General features: G+C 55.7%; 1 long non-coding RNA gene across 1 annotated transcript; it reads right to left on the bottom strand.

The window, feature by feature from the left end:
- Positions 1-14,730: 14,730 nt before the first annotated feature.
- LOC141572477 (uncharacterized) lies at positions 14,731-15,361 on the bottom strand. Its single transcript, XR_012497828.2, has 2 exons — positions 15,246-15,361; positions 14,731-14,972 (listed from the first exon to the last, which is right to left on the bottom strand). It is a non-coding gene; the product is annotated as an uncharacterized LOC141572477 (long non-coding RNA).
- Between the last annotated feature and the right edge of the window lie 8,153 nt (positions 15,362-23,514).

Raw genomic sequence — 23,514 nt, 5'->3', positions numbered from 1 at the left:
CTGCACCGCCAGCATCACCATGCATGAACACCTCCCCCTACTGGTCCCTCAGCAGCCTAGGGCATCGACACCTTCACCAAAAAGTGATGGAGCACGTCGTGTGGCCAGGCTCTGGGGAGCCTGCTTCTGAGGAGCTCAGAGCCTGCTCTGAGGGATAAAATGCAGACACTGTGTTTGCCCGAAGAAAACGCCTGTAATTCAGGCTTGGAAGACCAGGGAATGTCCCTCCGGGAAGGTGACTTGAGCAAGAGCTGAAGGGTAGTTCAGCAAAAGTCCCAGAGGTCAGCATCCAGTGACCCACCCAGTGAGGGCTCTGAGAAAAGAGGTGATGATGTCATCTGGGAGCTGCAAACAGGGCCGTGAGCAGGAACGTGGGGAACGGGCCATAAGAGGCGGCTTGGAGATGGTGGGGACAGGTCTCAAGAGCTGCCAATCAACACAACAACAGCAGGGTTTTCTGGGAGGCAGTGCAAGGCCAGATGTATGGATCGAGTAGGGCTCCCAGGCTGCCGGGAGGAAAAGAGCCAGACTGGAGGCTGCAAGGCCAGCGAGCTGGCTGTCAGAGGGGCATGGTGAGAACACATGGTGGCCTAACTCGGGCAGTGGGAGTGGAAACGGAAATTTTGACAGATCCAAGAGCGCCGACAAATGTCAAAGGAGCTGACTTTGCTGATGGATCCCCCACAGGAAGTGACGGAGAGGGTGGCGCCAGAGAAGACCCTCCAGGATTCTGTTTTGGAGAGATGGGCAGATTGTCGCAGGTCTGCAGGTGGAGAACATAGGAGAGGAAGGTTTGGGGTAAAGACAATGAGCTCTCGTTTCTGGTCATGGCACAGTAACTGTCACTGGATCAAACCATCTGTCACAAACAATCGTAAAACTGGGCAGAATATATGAAGCCACCACTTTCAACACTGTATCATAGGCAGGGCAAGACTGTGATCCCCAAGAAAGGAGAAAACATAAGACAAGCGCTGTGATCTCCCTGGATCTGTGCTTGGGGACACTTCCCTGAGCGTGGTGCAGTGAGCGAGCGGGCTTCCAGGTAGAACTCAGTGATACCATTGAACCGAGGGGACAGAGATGAGAGTTGGGATTTCTGAAGCAGCTAGAATCTACAGGGCTGGAAGCAAGAGGCCAGGAAGGTGCATAGAGGAGGGGAAGAAGTTCGTGTGAGGTTCCCTGGGTGTTGGTAAAACCATCTGAGACATAATAGGTTGTCTCAACTCCTAAAGATTTGAGAGTGGAACAAAGATGCTGGGTGTCAAGCAGTGCCAGGGGACTTGGGTTCTTGCCAGAGTGAAGAGACTTCATGAACACCAGGTATCTAGCTGTGACACCCCAAAAGCCTCATCTTAGTAATAAAGACCACATCTTAGAGTAAACACTACTGTAGACCTTCCATAACAAAGCTGAATTTGCAGCTCAGTGCTTGTTTCTCCCCAAGTTAGAGAAGTTTGGGAGACATGCTGGCTTTTCACTCATCTGCCATGACAAAGAAGAAAGCCACGATCACAAACATTCAAGTTATCACTCAGTAATTGATCTGCCTGAGAGAACAAAAATCAACTCTTTTCAGAGAAAGATACCTGAATCCAGAATTCCTACATTATCATCCATATTGTCTAATATACACAAAGAAACAGGAAAATATGACTCACCGTCAAGAAAGAAAAACAATGGGCAATAGAAATCAATCCTGAGATGGCCCAGATAATAGATTTAGCAGCAAACAAATCTTTCAAAGCAGCTCTTATAACTATCTTCCAAAAATGAAAGAAAAATATGCTTGAAGAAGTAATGGAAATTATAGTCTTAGTAAGGGAACAGATAAGGAATCTAGGCAGACAAATAAAGAACCAAATGGAAATTCTAGAACCGAAAAGGTAGAAAGATTAACATACACAGTTGGGGATATGGGTCTGAAATTCAGTAGGGAGGACTCTGCCCCCAACCATAGCCTCACCCATTTTTGCCCCTTTTGATACCCAGCTACTAACGACAAGCTCCTTGTGGAGCAGAGAGGGGTGTGGGGATGCTTCTCTGCCAATTAGGGCTGCTTTGAGGACACCACCAGGGTTCCTTGCAGGGTTCCAGGCAGATGAGTTCTCCTGCTCCCTCCTACCCTTGCAAAATATGCTCTGTGATCTTACTGGATTCTGGAACCAGCAGGGACCCCCGATGGACGTCCCGTACTCCTAGGCTCCAGAACCATGGGAGGGGAGTAGAGAGAGTGGCAGCTGTCAGGAGCTTCTCTTGGCAACCCAGTTCCCAGGGCCTAATGGGAAAAGGAACTGCAGCAGGGCCGCTAAGGTGAGCATGGGGAGCTCCCCATGCAGTGGACAGGCAACGGTTAATAGTGGTCTTTATCTGAGCCCGTAGCTGGGCAGGCACTGTGCTGAGCATGTTATAGGAGCCGCCATAACAGCCTCATGAAGAGATAAACCCATTTCCCAGAGGAGGACACTGAGACTTAGAGAAGTTCAGTGACTAACACATGGGTAAGTAGAAAGTGGTAGGACTAGGATTCCAACCCAGATCTCTGAGGTCAGAGCCTGTGCATTTAGACTGAGGCGTGTGCCCATCTGGTCTTCCAACCGCTTTCTTCCAGCGTCATCCTGAGCTCTGCAAATGACTCATCATTTCCCCAGTGGCTCAGACCTAACACCTGGCAATCAGGATGGATGGGTGAATAGCTAGCTGGGTGGATAAAGGGAAGGGTAGATGGGTAGGTGAATGGGTGGATGAGTGAGTGGGTGGGGGGGTGGGGGGATGGCAGATAGATGGATGGATGGATGAATGGATGGATAAGTGAAGGGTAGACAGATAGATGGGTGGATGAGTGGGTGGGAGGATGGATAAGTGGAAGGGTAGAGGGGTAGATGGGTGGGTGGATGATTGCGTGGGTAGATGACTGGGTGGGTGGATGGGTGGGTGGATGACAGACAGATGGATGGATGGATGGATGGATGGATGGGTAGATGGGTAGATAAAGTGGAAGTGTAGAGGGGTGGGTGGGTGGGTGGTTGTATAAGAAGGGTCCCTACATCCGCCAAGCCCTCCAGAATGGTTACTTCATGGCTTCTTCAGTGTCACCCATGGAAGGATGGCTCTTTTGTAAGCAGGGGGAGAGCAGGAGGTCCTGGAGGGTAGGCCCAGCCCCTCCCACCTTCTCCACACACATTCCTCTTCCCTTTACGGTCACCCCCCCCCCGCCCCCCCATCAGGCCTCACGCCCTGGCGCCCGCTTGAGGGGCTCAGCTTTCCGGAGGCTCTGCCTGAACCAAATCTTTCTGATCCCTGCTCACCCACCCACTTGGGAGACGCTGCTGCCTTTGGCCTCCCCCTCCTCAGCTTCCCAAATCCAGCCCCCCAGCCGGCCCCCACCCCCAGCGCAGAGCCAGGCCTCGTCACCGCAGCTGTCCTCACTTACAAAGCCTGACTGTTCGATAAGACTGTGCCAGCTGGAACGAGACACTTCCCGTCCGACGGGAGGTTCTGCACGGAGCCTGGGGGCAGCTGTCGCTGGGGGAGCACGGAACCGGATCTGGGGCCTGCTTGGGGCCTGCACCCTCCCTGGGTTCCCCCTCAGCAGAGGCTCTGCCAGGGGCCTGGCATGGGGGGCCTGGGGGGGGGGAGCTTTTGTTGTCTGAACCCTCTGAGACCTGATGCTGCAGTACCTTAAGAAAACCTGCCCCTTTAGGAGACACAGGGGTCTGGAGCTGCAACAGGGCAGAACGTGGCCCCCTCCCAGGGGTGACACTGTTCTTGCTCGTCATCAGATACCAGGGACCAGAGCAGAGACTGAAGGAAGAGGTGAAGGTCAGTACATATAACAGGCAACAGAGGATGGTCACCCACAGCCAGGATGGGCACCGGTGTTGGCCCAGGAGGCCAGAGCAGTGTGTTCTGGCCGAGTCCAGCCCTGAACCTCGCAGGAAGCTGCTGCATCTTTTCTGGAGCAACCCTCTGCTGAGACTGTCCAGGACAGATGGAACAGTCGCTCCCCAGCCCCTCAGCTGCTCACACCTGCTAGGCACTCATTCCATGGCGATTTCTTGAGTACCTACTATGTGTCAGGCATGAGGATACCAACAGGCCTGAATCCCTGCCCTCATGGCACCTATTTTCTCAGAGCACAGCCTCCTCTGACTGGTGTCAGCCCTGCTGACTCACCTGGCCCAGACCTCAGGCCCAGACCCCAGGCTCAGACCTGAGACCCAGACCCAGACCCCAGGCCCCAGGCCCCAGGCCCCAGGCCCCAGACCCCAGGCCCAGACCCCAGGCCCCAGACCCCAGGCCCAGACCCCAGACCCAGACCCCAGACCATAGGCCCAGGCCCAGGCCCAGGCCCGGCAGAGCCTGCCGCCTTCTCTGGCTCTGATTCCTTCTAAAAGACTCTAATTACATCCTGGGAGAAACAATTAGAATGAAACTAAGGGTTTTTTTTTCTCTCTCTGCCTCAGGCCGGGCCTGTTTAATAACTTAATTAAATACACAGAATTATAATTATAACGTTAATATTTCCTTTCCGTAATGCCGGCACATTCTGCTGGAAGAAACCGCTGTTGGGAATGAGAGCTTCCCACAGCCCCCAGAGCCTCGGTCCGAGGCTGGCCGCCCACCGGCCTCCCTGCTGGGGCCCCCGCCTGGGCCCACCCAGTCCCGGGGCCCAGAAGAGCTGGCAGGAGCCCCAAGCAGGGGAACAGCCTCGTCCTCTCCATCCTGAGTGTTTACAGTGGAGCTCAAACCACACGATGGAAATTACTCTGAAGTTCCTAATTGCATGTTTCCTTCCTACAACCATTTTCTTTTGACAGTCGACTTTGAAAACGTTCACCACTTAATTCTCCCCAGGCGGGAAGGAGGGAGAAGTAAGGAGGGCGCTGAAGTGAGAGACCGCTCCCCCTGGAGGGGCTCCCACTGCTCTGGGCATCTCCAGTGGGGACTCTGGCTTCCCAGGACAGTGAATGGGGCGTCCCACCCCATTTCCCACCCCTACTAGGTGACCTGGAGCAAGTAAGCTTTTGTCTCCTGAGTCTCATTTCCTCATTCATAAATTGCGATTAAGAATATTCACCTTGCAGAGTAACGGTGTGAGGTGGGCCAGCACGTAGTAGGTGCTCAGTAAATGTTAGGCGCTTCCCTCTCAGCGTGGACGCTTACTAGCAGGGCAATGAGGCCCTGGGACAGTGGCATGCCTTTTTTGTGACTCAGTTTCTAGATCCATAATAAGAGGGAAATCATAATGGCGTCAACATCATTGGGTCATCCTGAGGTTTATGGGACTTAACCCTCAGGGCGTGAAACAGGGCACAACACGGAGGAAGGCTTAGCAAGTGTCAGTATTGATCCCTGGTCGTCCCTGTGGAGGCGGCTGTGGGCTTGGAATCACACAGACTTGGGTTCCAGTCCTGGAGGTACATGTACCTGGGAAAGCCACCTAACGTCATGGACTCTGCATCCCCGCTGGGGAACGGGAGCGGTAACACTCGGTTGTTGCAAGACGCGAGGCAGGTCATGAGCGTGAAGGTCACAGCAGAGAGCGGGCTGGACCCCACACCCTCGTCAGCGCTTCAGACCTCCCAATGCGTGACACGTATTTATGCTGAATTCCCACTGGACGGGGATTCCTGGGGCACAGGAACTACAGGCCTATCTCTGCTTATCTCCCCGCGAATGAGGCCATGATCGCAGAGTAGAATAGAGGATGATGGTTGGAGGACAGAGAATGAGACGGATTTGAGATTCATGGAAGGACATTGAAATGCTGGTAAGAAGTGGAAGAATCTGAGAGCTGATCCAAGAGATACAACGGACATGACCCCTGGATAGGCTTTGGAAGAAGGAGTCAGGGGTGACGGCCACTTGTAAGGCTTGGCTCCATTCCCTGCAATAGGGAGCACCGTGGAGGACAGGTTGGCACTGGTGGGGGGATCAGCAGTTTGGTTTGGGGTGTGTTGCGTTGAGGGTGCCCTGAGCACCAATGGGGACACTGAGTAAATGGCTGAGAGAGAGAGAGAGCTGGAACTCAGAGGAGAAAGCACAGCTATGAGAGCCCCGGCAGTTACTGTCCGTGTTTTCATCCCAGGGTCACACCGAGAGCTGGACAAGAACCCAGGTCTCCATTACCCCTCACCCGAGCCCGAGACTCTCTCCAGCCCTCCCTGCGGTTTTCCAGGAGGGCCCAGGGTAGACGAAGCCCAAACAGGAATGTTCCTTTGAAAATATGAACACTTTCAGCTGTTCTCTCTTGAATCATTGGCAAAAGCCCAAAATCTATACAATTTTTTTTTTTTTTTTTTTTATTTTATTGCTGCACAATCGTAGCCAATCTGCCTTGGTCACTAACACTGAGAAATGGGAGGTAGCAGACAAAGGACCCTTAGGACGTTCCCAGCCCTGGCTGGCCTCCTGTATCAGAGCAGGTCCAAGCGAGCCGGGCACCAGCGGTGAACCGCAGGCGCTGTCGCTGGAAGGGCCTGAGGGCAGCCAGTGGGCCTGCGGCTGAAGCACCTGCCCGCTCTCGATGGACGGACCCTTGTGGAGGGACCACATCCCTTCCACGCTGAAGTCACCCACTACATATGAGCCACTCACATCTTTCTCTGTCCAAGACCTCCCGCTGAGCCCAGAGCTGCTAGTCACGCAGCCCAAGGCTCTCTCTCACCCTCGAGAGACCTGTACACAGCAAAGCCACAGCACACCCCTAACTGAACCCCCTTGTCACCTCCCTTCCCCCAGCTTCTCCTCCTGCATCCAGTCTCCCAGCCACAACCTGGGGTCACAATGACTCCTCGACCGAGCCCCCCTGATTCTCTCTCCTCTGTGCTCAAACCTTCCGCCCTCACTGGTGTCTCCCTCAGGTTGCCGCCTCACCTGACGAACCCTGTACCTGTCACAGGAGAAATCTCTCAAACAAGGCCCTGCCAATGTCACCTCCTGCTCCCACTGGCCTCCAGATGGGCTTCAGGCTGCTCCCGAGGGCTGAGGCCTTCGGCTGTGCACCTTACTGCCCCTCGGTCATCCTCAGGCGCTATCCCGGGGTCCCCACCACTGCCCACCTCCATGTGACCCCCAATCAGGCCCAATGGGGCAATTGCCAAACCTGTCCTGTTCTTCCTGTTTGCTGTCTTTTGCACATGCTCTTCCCCCTTTGTGGGGACAGAGCCAGGAGTGCAGTTTCCAGGCTCTCGGCCTCATGTGGAAAGCTGCTGGCTCAGGTAGTAAATGGCCATCACCTGTGATTGGATGGCCATCAGCTGTGGCTAGTTGGCCGTCAGCTGTAACCAGTGAGCCATTGGCCACTAATAAAACTGCCGTGGCTACGCTAGCAGAAAATGGGGGCTAGCAAGAAGATGGTGGCTGAGCTAGCAAGCGCAGATTGCAGTTAGCTCAACGGATTGCAGCTAGCAAGTGGGGTTGGTTGGCAGAGTAGTGGACGGCAGGTTGCGGATCGTGTGGCTCCTGCTTCCTGTGTCTCCAACCCAGCCGCCAGCGAGAATATAGCGGTGTGACTCCCCTATCTATGGCTCCGTGGGTGTTCCTTTTTGGCCTCACCATGTCCTGTGTTCTTATGTGGGGAGCGGGACCACATACCCTGCATGACACCCTGCATGACACCCTTCAAAAATGTTCTTACCACTCCCCACCACCAGCTAAGCCAAATCTCTCTCCCTGTCACCTCCTCACAGCTCAGTCCAGGTGCTTCTGCTCTGGGATGCACCCCCCCTCCACCCTCAACTGGGCGCCCCTGGAGCAGCTTGTATCCTGGGTGCCATCTGGAGGTCTCCACTCCTCACCAGGCGGGGCACCCTGTGTGCGTGGGAGGCATTGGGGGCCTGGGTTGAAAGCTGGGTCTCACAGTCAGACAGAGCCAGGTCCAAATCCACACAAGAATGGGGTGGGCGGACCTCAGGCTGATTATCTATCTCCACAACGTGCAACTTCTCCAGATATAAACAGGTTACGATACAATGTGTCCGGTAGGGTGTTCTCTCATCCATGTAACAAATATTTATGAGCACCTATTATATGCCAAACGTGGTTGTAGGTGTGGGAGATAAAACAGTGAGCAAAACAGCCAAAGCCCTACTGCCAAACTGCTGACCTCCTGGTAGAGAGAGGCCTAACTACATAAACTGTTCAGCATGTCAGATCATGCTGAGTGCTATAGTCTCAGGGGTGACTGTAAACAGGGGGGTCAGGGAGGCTGACTGAGCAGGCCTTCATTTGAGCAAAGACCTGAAAGAGAGGAAGGAGCAAACCATGTGGGGGTCTGGGAAAAAGTGTCCCAGACAGAGGGCACAGCAAGTGCAAAGGCCCTGGGGTAGGAGGAACAAGCAGGGAGGCCATTGTGGCTAGAGTCAAGGAATGAGGGGGCATGGGGTCAGAGAAGAGACAGGAAGAGGCAGGGCAGGGAGATGTGTGCCTTGTAGGTTTAGTGAAGGTTCTGCTCATTTTCTCTGAGGTGGAGCCACTGGGGGCGACCAGAGGAAGAGGGCGACATGAAAAGGCTCAGATTTTAACAAGATCGCTGCCCTAGGGGCCAAAGGAGGCATCACGGGGCCATGGAGGGTCTGTGCAGAAAGCCAGGGCAGCTGGGGCCAGAGGGGAAAGGGCCGTGGTAAGAAGTGGTCAGCTTCTGGATGCAATGGGCCCAGCACAGGCCAGAACACGTAGAAGGCTTCCGAGCGCGCCTGGCACAGGTTATACGTGCTCAGGGGGTGAGAGGAGTTTGGCTGGTAACTGATTAAAGTAACATGATTATGCGGGGACAATAACAGTTACTAAGACCCAGGCACAGGGGTTTGGGGGGCCCGATGGAGGAGAAGGGCACCGGTGGCCTCCAAGCTGGGCCTGGGGGTGTGGACGATTTGGGCCAAGGCGGGGTTGGGGGTCATATGGTCCCGATGGGAGAAACTGCAGGAAGATACTTACTCCTGCCTAGCCCCTGTCCAGTCCCACTCCCTGCTGGGCCTGGCTGGGCAGGACCTAGTGTCCCCTGGGTCTTGGAGTGAGATGAACCGCTGGGACCCAGCACCGCCTGGGAGACACAGCCCTTTGCCAAGGGGCCCGGCTCTGAGGGAGCTGGGTGTCCACTGGTTTCTGAAGCACCACATTCTAATTCTATGGGCTGCTGCTGTGACCTCTGCACCCTGCAGCTAACTTCCTGGCAGCAAAGGGAAGTGGCACCCTGCAATACTGCCGACACTCCTAGGCAATGCAGGAAGAACATTCTGGAGACAAGCACACGGGTGGTTTATGGAGAGGGGCTCATAAACCGCTACTCAGTGGTTTTCATTTTGACGTGTTTGTCAATTGAGAAGTCGTGGGGTGACCCCAGTCCCTAGCTACTGTGTGAGGGGAGCAGGGGAGAACGGAGCTCCCGACAGGCCTCCCAGGACCTGGATCTGTGGCTCCAGGCGAGTCCCCTTCCCTCTCAGGGCCTCCATATCCTCTGCCTGTGTTACTGGGTGGATTCCTGAATGGAGAGCTTCCACCCTGACTAACATCTGTGGGAGGCCTGTCCCTCCATCAACGGGGGGCACCCCGACTCCAGGCTGCCCAGTCTCCAGCCCTCTTCCTCCTCACCCGCTCCCCACACCACCCGTTCTGAGCCCGCAAACGAAACTGCAGCACCGAGTGGCAGGGCCCCCGGGGAGCCCTTCCTACACCAGCATAGCTGTCAACGACGCGACTACATGCAGATGTACCTACAAACGACATCAGTATATCTCATAAAGCCAAACCAAATGGGTCCCCAACGCACTTTCTCATAACTGAACCCCAAATATGTCTGCGGCCATGCTGGTGCCACCCAACTCAGGGGAGAGGTGGCAGAGAGAGTGGGAACAGAGACAGTGGCTGTCACCAATTGCAGTTAAACTCTCCTACTTTTGTACCTGATACAGATGCGTGTGACCCAGACCAGGCCTGGGTTGGACCCTGCACGAGGGGGGTCCTGTCCAATCTGCCTCACCGTAGATCGCCCTCTGGCTACTTGGGGCCTTCTTTGGTCCTAAGCAAGATGCGAGGTGGTCCCAGCTCCTCCCCCCGCCCTCCTAACCCAGGGGCTCTCCAGATGTCCATCAGGGTCCCTGTTCACTGACCACACTGGAGGCAAGGAGGCCTTGGTAACATGTTGCCATGTGCCCAGCGTTCTGCCAGCACATGCCATTTTGGGAGAGCGTGCGTTCCTTCTGAGTGAGTTCCATGTGGAGAGGCCGCCGGGTGCGGTGCTAGGGATGCCGGCATCCAGAGCTCTCACAGGTCTCCTGTGCCTGTGAACAGGTCCCAGAGCCTCCCTGAGTGGCAGTTCCCTCACCTGTGTGATGGGACCTCGCTTCCCTCACAGCTCTACCACTCCAGACCCCGTCTCCGCCTGGAACTGCTGGAATCGCCAGTGCCTTCTGCCCACGGCCCTGGCCGCTCCCCTCACACATGGGCCACTTTCATACGGAAACAGCTGGTACCATTTGAGCTCTCATTCCCTACCAGCTGCTTTACATAGATTATATATCTTAGATCGGCTTACATACATGAGCTCATTTAAGTCTTAAAACCACCCTGCAATGGAGTTATTGTTACCAGACGAAGAAACTGAGGCTCGGAGAGATTGCCAAAGGACACACAGCTGGAAAGGGGCAGCCGGAGCCCAGAGCCTCTGTTCTTCACCACTGAACCACACTGCCTCCTTTCCGATGAAGCAGAGAGGGTCCAGAGAGGCCAGGAGCCTGCGAAAGGTCACACAGCAGGATACTGGTTGCACCTAAAGCTGGGATTCCTAACTCCCAGGCCTCTGTTCCTGCTTCTACGAAGTCGGACAATTAAGTTCGCAAACTTTCCACCGTGTAAGTGCATGGTGCGAAGTTCACGAACTTAATCTTCTGACCTCTATGACCCCATAATCCAGGTCCTTCTGGGGGTAACATGGGCAGGCTTTTCCTGGGAGAAGACACAAAGGAAATCCCTCCCATAATGAGGTACCTCATGGATTCCTGCAAAAGACGAAGACAGTCTTATCAAAGAACATAATGACTCACGCCAACCCACCAAGTCATCAGGAATCATCAGGACTGTAATTTCTATCAAACTATAATTAGCTGGATTTCCTTTTGTAACTTTGGGAGTCCGAACAGAGTGCAGCCTGTCGTCGGAGCCGTGAGTAAGGATCCCACCTCTCGTACAAAATAGTTAGGAGTAAAAATGCCCTACAGCTCCCTTGGACGTTTAAAGAGGGATCGTTAATGTAAAGACGCAAGAAAATTAGTGAAATTTCAAAAACAAAACAAATGTAGCCTTGTTGGGACACGGGTTCCCGGAGGGAGGGATGTTTGCAAGGCTGTTAAACCAGGATGGCATTCGGGCGACAGCCACCTGCTCCTTGGGCAAGATCCATGGAGAGGGGGTGAGGAGTGGGGTCGGTGTTCCCCCAGAGCTGGCACAGTGTTGGGCAGACTGAATGCATATGAGAAATATGGGCAGAACGAACGAACGAATGAATGAATGAATGAATGAATGAATGAATGAATGAGTGAGTGAGTGAGTGAGTGAGTAGAGTGCAGGGGACGAGTGAATTTGGCAGGTGAGCGACTTCCCTCTCCTCAGCCCAGTGAACTCCAGTGTGCTGGGGAAGGGACCTGTGTTCCCAAGTGCCCAAGTCTCCAGGTGGCAGACCTGGGACCCCACAGCAGTAGGGACCTGTACCACCCATCCAGGGGCCACCTGGTGCAGTGAGGGGTCAGCGAGCTCCTGGACCAGCCCAGGCTCAGAGGGCGTCCGTCCCTTCCTGGGAGGTTCCACTATCCCACCTGCTGTCCCTGCCAGGGTTCCAGGGACTGAGCCCCTGACCCATCTGGCCGGGGCAGGCAGAGTGCTCGCCACATGCTTGGCAACTGCCCGAGGAGATTTCAGGAAGGTGGCCCTAAGAATGAGACTCTGCATGAATGAAGGAATGTGTGGTAGGAAGTGACAGTGGTGACTCAGGGTGACTCAGCCTGGAGCCTGCCAGGGGCCAGCTGAGCAGCTGTCTGCGGCCACGGCAGCACTCACCCACCCAGTTCCCCTTTCCCCACCTCTCTGGCTTCACGCCTACACAGTTGGAGAAAAGAAGGTACATAACAGGTGCCTAGACTGAGCCTAGGAAAGAAGTGGAGACTCTGTGAGCAGGAGAGGAGATGATTAACAGAGGTCAAGGGGCTGAAAAAGCTGAATGGAGAAGAGGCCCCAAGTCTCCTGGTCCTAGCTTAGCTCATCAGTTCCCCAGGCTGCAGACCAGTTGGTGGAGGTCACGGGCATCGTGCCAGGCAGCCAACTTCTGTCCAGGAGGACGTGCTGGCTCCACCAAGGCCTCCGCCAGAATCATTTCACTTTGCCAACATCCCATCCTTGCGATGGACTCAGATGCTTATTCCACTATCTATCAACCCTCAAATTCATCTATCCATCTGTCCACCTACCCATTCAATGTGAACCCTTCCTTGCAGCCTGGCCATGACCTCAGCATCTGGAAAATACACACATCATCCTGTGTTCATTCATGCTCCATTCTCCAGCCAGCCAGCCAGCCATCAATCCATCCATCCATCCATCTGTCATCCATCCTTCCATCATCCAGCCACCCATCCAGCCACCCATCCATCCATCCATCCATCCATCCATCCATCCATCCATCCACACTCTCATCCATACACTCATTCATCCACACATTTACCCACTCACTCATCTATCCTCACTTAGACCATCCACACAGGTGTCAATCCATTTAATCTTCAACATACCAGTCTGGCCATCCATCCATCCATCCGTCCCTCAATTTTTAATTTAGTGAACCAAACTTCATGAGCCTTGACAAGGTAGCTGGTTCTGCAGCTTTCCCTTTCCCCCCAGTCTTCCATCCCCCACTTCCTCCCATCCAGCCATGAAACCTTGTCCATTCCAATAGCTTTCATGACTCAGATCATGACCCAGGACCTTTGGGAGCTCACAGTCACAAGGGACAGACAGGATCTGGACCCGGAAAACTCTAGACCAGGAAAAACTGCTACCTCCTCTTCCCCCCTCTCACCTTGTCAACTGTGGTCCCTTGGTCTTCTTCCTGCTCCTGCTGATCTTCATTCCTCCTCTGATTTGGGAGGGAGAAGCTCCCTAGTTCCCGCTTCTCCGGCCACCTGGCTCCAGGGGAGTGGGCTTGAAACCTCTGGGAGGGAAGGCCTGGGGCTCCAGCCCCCGGGGCAGCAGTGAGTGTGAGCAACGCCTGAGCTTCCTGCCTGGCCCCAGCCTGCCCGCCCAGTGCTTCTAGGTACAGTCTGTGGGCTTGGCTGCAGGTCCTAATTAATTCTGGACCAACCCCGCACTTTGAGATTGCTGGATAAGAGGGAATTCCAGATGGACAGCTCAGCCTCATAAACCCATAATTGACTGTTTTTATAATCATAATAATACCTTACAGCTTTTGCATTTCAAAGTGCTTCACTTCCATGAGTGGATTTCATGCCAGCAAGCAGCCATGGCTGGGGGGTCAGGAGGGCAATGAACAGTGACCCTGGACAAGACTGTCCTCCAAGAGCCTCAGCCTCCTCAACTGTGCAGGGGAGGCGATGCCCACCGGGCTGGTGGCACGAGGTCGAAATGAAACCGTCTGTTGGAGAACCCAGCGCAGTGCCCTGGGGTGCGTGACAGGAAGCTGTGGTCACCCGGGTGAGGGTGGCAGGGCCAACAGGCTGCCCCACCTGCCGTTGAGAAACCGCATCCTCTCAAGTGGTCCAGAAGGTGCCACAGACTTGAGGTTCCATGGCGACGTCCAGCGCCTTCTGCCTCCATCTCTGTCCTACAGGGGACTCCTGAGCGTCAACCACCATCTTTTCTTTTCTCTGTTAAATTGTCATTCTCTGTTATTAACTGTGAGACACAAACAACCTCATTGAAACAGTCTCCACAGGTAACAAATGGCCATGGATGAAAGATGGGACCTGCAAACGCAGTCGGGACCAACGTGGCTGAGCGCAGACGAGGACCCTGCACCGCCAGCTGCAGCGGAGACCTTGATGGCTGCTCAGGGTCACCTCTGAGCCCTGTTCTTCTGGGTTCCAGAGCCACTAGAGCCTACAGACAGGGAGCTGCTGAGATGTCCCCCGGGAGAGTCCCAGGGATGATGCCTCACCCCAGAGACAAGGGGGCCCAGGCCTGGGTGACAGGAGCAGGGCCGGCTGTGGCCTCTCACGCAATAGTCCTTTCTCTTTGGTTCAAGGTCAGGGGCGAAACTCTGTTTTTACCCTGCCTTCACTCTTCCCAAAATGGCCAAGCTACAGGGTCTTAGATCTCCCGTTGCTCATGGTCTTGGCCGTCCCTGTCCACTGGGCCTGGGGGTGTCGCTACCACCCCCTGGGGTGGCCCACTGCTCCGTCAGGGCTGTCCTTGCCTTGCCTCCCCTGTCAGGCCCCCCTTCCCAGGCGGCCCCTCCTCAGCTACCTGGCCCACCAAGGCATCCAGAGGCCAGGCCTGGCTTTCGACTCAGCTGGGCCCCCGCCTCCTTCCCGCCCTCCCTTGTCCTGGGCCTCTACCCCCCGGGCACTCTCCTCCCCGGCTTCCCCGATGGCCCTCCCTCCGGTCCTGCAGCTCACCAGCCGTTCTGTGATTCCAAGCCCTTAAGCAGACTGTCCCTCTGCCTGGAACCCCTCCCCCACTTCGCTGCCCCTCCATCCCTTCCCCTGGCTGATGTCTCCTCACCCTTCAGCAGTCTGTCCAGGTACCCCCTGGAATCGCGTCAAAGACACTGGCATCCTAGGGGCTGCAGGACCAACTAATGAGTGAAGAATACGTAACACTAGGAGCCCCTCCAGGTTCCCCTGTAGACATTTGAGACGTGGCCCCAAGAGGAGACGTGTGGCTGGGTTTAGGAGTTTGTTCCTTAATGGGCATCATTCTCTCCTTACTCCTGCATCTTCCTTCATCCTTGGATCCATCCCATCCTGGAAGGTGAGAACCACAAAGAGGAGTGGGCCCGTCAGGTTGGAAGCTGGCTGCCCCACCCGGGCCCTGGCCTCCTGGCTGCCTGGGATGAAACCCAGTCCCCGGAAGGACCAAGGCCTCTGTGGCCAGTCCCAGGCTCCCATCCCTGCCCAGCCCCCCAGGGAGGGGGAGCCAGGAAGCGGGAGGGAGAGAGATGAACACCTGCCATTTAGATCACAAACTAGGGCCCCTTCATCATCCCCACCCCAGCACCCCTGCCGCCCCCTGCAAACCTGCAAATGCCATGAACTGGCCACAGGGCTGGGGGCCTGAAAACGCAGGCAGGACACGGGAACCAGGCAAGTCCTGTTTTTGTGAATGAAACAGCCCAGCTTCCTGCCAGCCTCGCCTGACCACTCTGTAACCTCGAGGGAAGTGCTGACAAAAAGGGGAACTTCAAAATCTAAGTGTGAGTCAGACAGAAGGAAAAAAGAGAGCAATTCTTCGTGGGTTACATTAAAGCCTCAAACTGAGATTTGCCCCAGAGTTGGAATTGCAGACCTGGCCCCTGCAGGAGGTCCCTGGACTCAAGTAACCTTGTCTTGTCTGCTATATTAGGGGTCCTCTGTCCCCTTATACCCCATTTGGGCAGGAAAGGGCCACCCTACATTTCCTGTCTGGGACCCTTGACAGGGGCCAGCTATGGAGGAACACTTCTGGTCCTTCACCCATTCACTGTTCATTCAGCAAATTTGTGTTGAGCACCTACTATGTGCCAAGACTTCTGCTGTGAACAAGACACACAGGGTCCTTGCCCTCAAACGGCTGACATGCTGCAGTGGGGGAACCAGTTAACACGCAAGCAAACTGAGTCGAGTTGTGGGTTGCTATTTGTGCTGCAAAGGAGGTAGCAAACTGCTTTGACAGGGAGAACCTCGGAGCAGGTGACATGAAGCTGAGCCCTAACAGAACCCTGCAAAAAGCAGGGGACGTGCGTTCCAGGCGGCAGGAGGGGCTGCCCGGGAGGCAGCGCAGGGTGTTCTAGGAACTGCGGGAGACCCCTGTGACCAGAATAAGGCAGGACAAAGGGGGTGGCTCGCAAAGTTCTGCGGGACTTCTGGATCAGAGCTTGGGCAGGGCAGGGCGTGTGGCCAGCAAAAAGCAAGGTCGCCGAATGCCGGGGGTTCCCGTCCTGCAGGCAGTCAGCTTTGTGGGGAATCACAGGCCCCTCTCCCTGCGAGCAGGCAGGAAAGCCCCTCCGTCCCGGGGGAGGGGCAGGATGGGAGAGAGGGGCTGCCCACCCAGCTCCGGAGGTCCTGCCGGAGATGCCCCCAAGCTTCTCCTGACCAGGCAGAATCCCCCACTGCCTCGCCCTCTGCCCAGACAAATCGGCTCTGCTGTCCCTTTAAAGGGGCCTGAGTCAGAGTTAAGAATGAAACTGACTCATGGTGGAAGGGGTGGTCCCTGGGCTGGCGGGGTGCCAGGGCAGCAGCAGCAGAGGAAGCGGGACGGTGACCGCAGCTGCCTGTGTGCTCTGCTGCGAAGGGCAGAAACCACAAAACGCCATTTGAATTCCACTGTGCATCGTGACTCGTGTAATGAGGTAACCCCTCATAATGGGGGCATTCAGGACCCACGCGGGCCTGCGGGGCTGGGGGCCTGCCCCCCAGGGCCAGCTGATGGTGATGTCATCTTCCGTTAGGAGTCTTCCCCCCCTGATTAAGGACTTGAAAAAAATGCACCAGGAAACTAAAGTGAGAGCCAGAGCGGAAGTCTTGGTTTATTTATAGTCGATAACTTATGTCCGGCCTGCTCCTCAGGAGGCCCAGCAAGGAGGATAAAGAGCCCAGAAGACGGGGTGACAAAATGCCCCAAACCCCGGGATAATGTGGCGCCTTAGAGCAAACCTAAAGCTCCACTCTGAGCTCCCTAGCAGCCAAAGCAAGAGGGGAACAGGGTGCAGTAGCATGACACCACGGGAAACTGGGGCCCATGGAGCCTGGGTTCAGAACGTGGCCCTGCCACAGATGAGCTATGAGATCTTAGGTGGACTCTGCTTCCTCATCTGAAGATGGAGAAAAGAACGCCGAATTGGTTGGGAGGGCCACGCCAGGCACTCGGCACTGCTGTGTGTGTTTTAGAGCCGCTGCTGGTCTAGGGTTTATAGGTAGACAGCACAGTCAGCCCACTTCCTACACCTACCTGCATGGCAGACATCACTATACGCTGCAGCACAACTTCCCCCAGGCAGAGTCTGCCTCACAGTCCCACCCACAGTCTCCAGGGGGCCACCACCAATGTGTCAAAGTCTGCCTGGGGACACACCTGCTTGTCATACAGGCTTGTAACTAGTTGAAGAGACCTAAGTATCTCAGTCATCGTAGGAATTCCCACCACCTGGCCCATGCCTGTGCGTGGTGGGCCCTCAATAAAAATTGTCTAGTAAAGGAGGGAAGGGGAGAAATGGGAAGGAGAAGAGGGGGAAGGAGAAAGGGAGGGGTAGAGGAGAGAACAGGAGGAGCGAGGGGGCAGGGACATGGACCAGGGCAAGTCGTTGGGCTTCTCTGGGTCTCAGTTTCCTCATCTGTCAATTGGGGATTTTTAGTAACTGCCTCATGGAGTGGTCTTGACAATTAAATGAGGCTGGGCATGCACATAGGAAGTCCCCAGTGGGTGAGGATGAAGGTGACAGCGATAGGCATCATTGTCATCACTAAGAAAGGCCTGACACTTGAGGTAGAGCATGGTGGCCCCAGCCTGGCCAGTCCTCCGAACTCACAGGTCCTAGACCCCCAGGGTCTAAGCGCTGAGCAGGACCCAGAGTCCCCCAGCACAGGGCCCAGTCGGAGTAGAGAGGGGGTCGTGGCGGGGGGTTTTCAGCCCTTCTTCCCTCATCACGGTCAGAACAGTTGGAGTCAGCCCATGGCTGCAGCCTCCCCACTCCCAGCCTAAGTCCATGCAGACGCCCTTACTGCTGGCCGTGAAGCTCAGCGAGGTGCTAGCCACGTGCTGCATTCATCCACAGCCAAGTCAGTTCCTTCCGGGGCCGTTTCCTGTCCACCTCCTTACACACGACCCAATGGCCTTTGCAACTTCCACATGAAAGGCTCATCTCCCTGTGAGCAACATTTGGACCTCGCGGAAGCTATTTCCCAGGCACCCTGGTTCCCGACTCGATGCGGGGCTCCTGGTGGTGTCGGTGGTCTGCCTGACGTGTGTCCGTGTCCCTGCCTCCTGGCCGGAGCCCACATCACCGGACACCGTCTTCCGCTCTCTTATCCCCTGCACGGGCTCCAGCAACAGCCGTCACCCTATGAGACCTGTTCCCCAGAGAAACAAATGTCTCCTGCCAAGCGGCCAGGCTGGGTGGGGAGGAGAGGCCGCAGGGACCCAGCTTTGGATCTCTGGTGGATGGAAGGTCCATCAGTCCGCCAAGCGGACAAGAGGGGCCAGTTCCTGTCCCGAAGGGGAACAGATAATAATAAGCCCAAACGTCGGCAAGTTGCCTTTGTTGCCGCTAAGGAGGCAGATACGGGCTGAATCAGAAGTGCTGGCAGCTGCTCAGGGAGTGTTCAGGAAGGCCCACCTGAAAAGGTGACCTTGAAATAGAATTACAGGAAGACGGAGCTGCGGCAGGAGGGGGAGACCATTCCAGGTGGAGGGAACAGCATGTGCAAAGGCCCACGTGGGGGAAGCTCAGGGAGGTGGACGAGCAGGGCCTGGAAACCGGGGTGGGCGGGGACAGTGTGTGAGCAGGACAGACCTCTGGGGTCTCGTGATACCAGACATGGTCCTAGGAGCCCAGGGAAGTCATCGGAGGCTGTGAGCGTGGCATGACACAACCTGATTTACTACCTGAGAAGAATATTCCTGTTTCTCGATGGGTCCTGACGTCTATAACCCGCATGGGAGTGGCTTGGCAGGAGCTCAGACACACCTTGGTTAGGGAAGAAGGACCAGGATGCTTCCCCTCCTCCTCCACTGAGGGGGGGAGGGGAGGCTGCTCTGTGCCTGGGTTGCCCAGCCTCCAGGCCCCCTCACATCTTCACCCCACAAGCCCAGAACCTGAAAGGTAGAGAGTAACCTGCCCAAATTCATGGGGACAATCCCAGCCCAGGTGTCCCTCCCGCTGTCCCGGGTGCCCCAGCGTCACCTTCTCTGAGAAAGTAGGGGGGGGGCAGCCTTGTCCCCCTGGGTTTGCCTGCCCAAGTTTACAAGCTGTGGAGACTCAGTATGATGCTGGGGTCGTTAGCCCTGGCTCTGGGCACTTTGGGGACCGTTCCAGCCTCTGCATGAGGTAATGACCAGGCAGAAGCCAGCTGGACTGTTTTGGGTGGGACGGCTGGAGGCTGAGTGGCAGGTGGTGGTCTAGCCTTGGCATTGCCTTGGCTGGGAGGTGCCCAGCAGAAGAGGACCTGGATGCTCAGCTGTGGCCCTGACCCCTCCCAAGAGGTCTGTTGATCACGCTTCCAAAATACCTCTGAGTCTCTACCTGCAACCCACCTGCCTGGTCTGACCACGTCCAGCTCTTACAGGGATGGTGACCTCAGCCACACAGCGGGTCCGCCCCCCTCCCCGGCTAGTTCTCCATGCAGCAGCCAAAGGGCTCTCCTTAAACTACAAGAAAGTCCCTGCTCAGACCTACCAGGGCCCAGTCACCTCGTTCTGGATGAAACCCAGACTCTGTGCCACCTGGAGGCCCACGTGGTCACAGGGCTGCTGCCGGCTCTCCCCACCCACTACCCCCCCACCACCTCCTACCCCAGCCTCGCTGGCCTCTGCCAGCTCCTGGGGCGCCCTCGCTCCCCCCCACTTCCAGCCTTTACCCAGGCTGTTTCACTCCCTGGAACTCCATTACCCACGTCTTCCCCCGGCTCAGGCCTGCTCTTCCCATGTGCTTTTTCCTTGCAGCCCTCTGGTCATCTTCCCCGAGGCCATCTCCGTCCACCCAAGCTGAGAAAAGTGCCCTCCTCACTCCCTGATCTCCTTCCTCCGTAGCAGCCATCTCCACGTGTGCACTGACTGTCTTCTCCACAGGGCAGTGGCTGTTCTCCAGGGGTCCCAGGCTGGGGCACATACTCAACCCTGCTCCGCCAAAACGTATGGCGCCAAGGGAGGAGCTCGTGCACTCTGCCTGCGGGACACTGCCTGGTCCCCAGATCTCTGCAGGGGCTGAAGGGAGGGGCCTGAGCTCCCCAACCCGGGAGAAAGGGCCCCAGGCAATGAGCAGAATGTCCAGAAAGCACATGGTAGCTCACTGGCTGGCAGGACCACCTGATACACGTTGCCAGGAGCTGGACAGGGTGTCTCTGATGTAGTGAGCTCCCCGGCCCCACAGGTATGAAAGCGGAGACTCTCCTCCGTGTGTGTGTGGGGAGGGGGGCTGACAGCTGGTGGAGGCACCAGATCCAGAAGTGACAACATCAGCACTTCCCTCCCTCTGTTTCCCAGGGCAGTGGAGATGGGGGGTGGGAGACAGTCATAGCATCAGGTGAGAAAGACCCCTGGACACTTGCTTTCTCTTCTAGTCCCAGCCCTGGTTCACCGAGTCACTTGCCGTCTCCCACACTTACTTTGCCTGTTTGTAAGAGAGTGGGTGGGTGGTGATAACAGAAAGAGAACAGAAGCAAGACCTCAGATGTAAAGTGGGCAGGGCTGCGTGGGGCTTTCTTCCCTGCCACGTTCCTTCTTCCCAGGATAAGGTCAGGGTGGAGCTGCCCTCAAACTAAGACCTGCCCATGGAGAGTCAGGCCACCCCTTTCAATGATCCTGGAGGCAGCCAGGGATTCAGCAAACGATTACACTGGGGTACCATTCATTCACTTATTCATTCATTCATTCATTCATGTCATCATCCCTTCCTCCCTGGGTAATATTAATAACAGTAGGCATACGAATACAGACCATTCCTGCGGGCTCTGCATACACCAGGCACCCCATGCGTAAGACATGCAGTAACTCTTGTAACCCTCATGGCCTCCCTATGAGACAAATGGCTGGGAGGAGTGAGCAATGTGTGCATGACCCAGAGGCAGAGAGACCGGGCCCTGCGCAGCCAGTTCAGTCCACCAGGACCCAGCAGCACGCCGGCCTGTCATCAGGGATGTGGCTGCAGCCATGAGCCAGCCCCAGGCCCCACCGGCCTCGCGGGCCTTGTCAGAGCCTTGCACTTTATCCCTAGGGCTGGGGACCCAGCAAGTTACAGGGACAAGACCTTATTTGCCACTTTAGAAGTTTCATCTAGATGCTGGGTGGAGGGAGTTTGGAGGGAGGGGGAGAGCAGGTTACCACAGCCACGCGTGTCCCAGCTGGGAGATGATGGTGGGATAGAAGGTGACCCTGACAGAGCTCAGGGACAGAGATGAGATGAGGGCCAGGGAAAGGGGGGTGTCCAGACAACTCCCGGAAGGACAAGATGCCATTCAGTGACATGGGGCGGTGGGGTGACAAAGGAGGGGTGTCACTCCTCCTTTGGTTCACGCTGCACTGGAGACGCCTGTGGACAGTTGCCCAGATGTTCAAGGCAAGATCTGAGGTTCCACTGAAGGGGACAGCATCCGACACTAGACGGCTCCTCTGCCCCCGGGAGTCACAGGCGCCCTTGCCAGTGCCCTGCTGGAGCTGCTCACATTGACACCTGTCTCAGTGCCCCTGCGGCACCTCCACCCCCACTGCCCCAGGGTGGCTTTCATGACCATCAGCACAACCTACTGGCTGCCGAAGTAGGCCCAGCAGTGTCCCAGTATGTCCTGGTGTGTCCCCATTTTAGAGATGGGGGAATTCAGGCCCACAGAGGCCCATTTGGGGTCATCCAGTGAGACAGAGATGAAGCTGTCATGAGACCTCCCGAGTCCTGACTTGCAGCCCCTCTCCCCTTCTGAGGAGCAGATGGAAGGGGATAGGTGCCAGGAGACGCCTCATCCCTCCTTATCTGCTCCGACACTGTCAACGTTCTAACAATTCTAGATGCTTCTGGCGTCCCTCCACTGACCCAAGATAGTCCCATGTGAGCCTGGGTCTGGGTAACAAAGTTCGTTCCCTTAGGCCAGTGTCTGCTCCTGTGAGTACACCCCCACCCCCAACAGCCCAACTGGGCCCTGCTGGGAGGAGGTGAGATGGACACTGTAGAAAGTTGTCCCTGCTTCACTCTCTCCTTCTGCTCCAACACTCAGGGTGCAATCCCATCTCTTAAACCTATGATAGAGAATGATGGTGATGGTGATGACGGTGATGATGGTGATGATGTTGATGGTGATGATGGTGATGGTGATGGTGGTGGTGGTGATGATGGTGGTGGTGATGGTGGTGATGGTGATGGTGGTGGTGGTGACGGTGATGATGGTGATGGTGGTGATGATGATGTGATGGTGATGGTGGTGGTGGTGATGGTGGTGATAGTGATGGTGGTGGTGGTGACGGTGATGATGGTGATGGTGGTGATGATGATGTGATGGTGATGGTGGTGGTGGTGATGGTGGTGGTGGTGGTGGTGGTGATGGTGATGACGGTGATGGTGGTGGTGGTGATGGTGATGGTGATGATGGTGATGGTGATGGTGATGATGGTAGTGGTGGTGGTGGTGACGGTGATGATGGTGATGGTGGTGATGATGATGTGATGGTGATGGTGGTGGTGGTGGTGGTGGTGATGGTGATGGTGGTGGTGGTGGTGGTGGTGATGGTGATGGTGATGGTGGTGATGGTGATGGTGGTGGTGGTGACGGTGATGATGGTGATGGTGGTGATGATGATGTGATGGTGATGGTGGTGGTGGTGGTGGTGGTGATGGTGATGGTGGTGGTGATGACGGTGATGGTGGTGGTGGTGATGATCATAGTATAGATGGAGTTGAGAATGAGGATGAGGATGATAACAGTGAGGATAACTTTTATTGAGCATTCCCGTTGCATTCTTACATTGTTTCACTAAATCCCCACTACAACCTTATGAGCCAGGTCTGCTACTATCTCCATTTGACAGGGGAGGAAAGTGAGGCACCGAGAGGCTCAGTTACATAACTAGTTAGCAGCAGAGCTGAGAGGCAGACCAGTCGGTGGCGCCAGAAACTGCCCCTAACCATTATCTTGCCTTTGGTTATGTAACAGGCTGTCCTTGCAGATTCTTATCTGACACTCCTCGTCCACCCCCCCCCCCAAAAGTCCATTCTCTCCCTCATCAATACCAGGCTGGCTTTTCTTCCCCAATAAGATATGAAGAGGAAGCTGAGGTGCCTGGAGAGGGGGGCAAAGAAATGTGGGTGCCCCTCAGGGCACTGCCAAGGAGAAGAGAAGTCACTGTTCCTCTGGTGTGGGCACATGAATGTACCATTGCCTACCACTCCACACCCAACATTTCTGCTCTGACGGCTCAGGCATGGCTGTGATAGCCTCTCCCTCATGAGCAACCAGCCAGTGGCAGGGTGCAATTGCAACCCAGCCCTCTGTTGTGTTTAAAGCAGGATGTGACCAATGAAAAGGCACATTTTCAGGCTCAAACACATCCCAGTACATATCAAGCATTTCAAAGTCCAAGTGTGGCCAGAGAGGGGTGTGACTGCTGGCCA

Source organism: Rhinolophus sinicus, chromosome 14 (genome assembly GCF_057876585.1).
Source record: "Rhinolophus sinicus isolate RSI-liver-muscle chromosome 14, RSI-T2T, whole genome shotgun sequence".
In the NCBI taxonomy this organism is placed as follows: domain Eukaryota; kingdom Metazoa; phylum Chordata; class Mammalia; order Chiroptera; family Rhinolophidae; genus Rhinolophus; species Rhinolophus sinicus.
The sequence above is the reverse complement of the archived record's forward strand: the minus strand, read 5'-3'. Positions and strand labels throughout refer to the sequence as shown.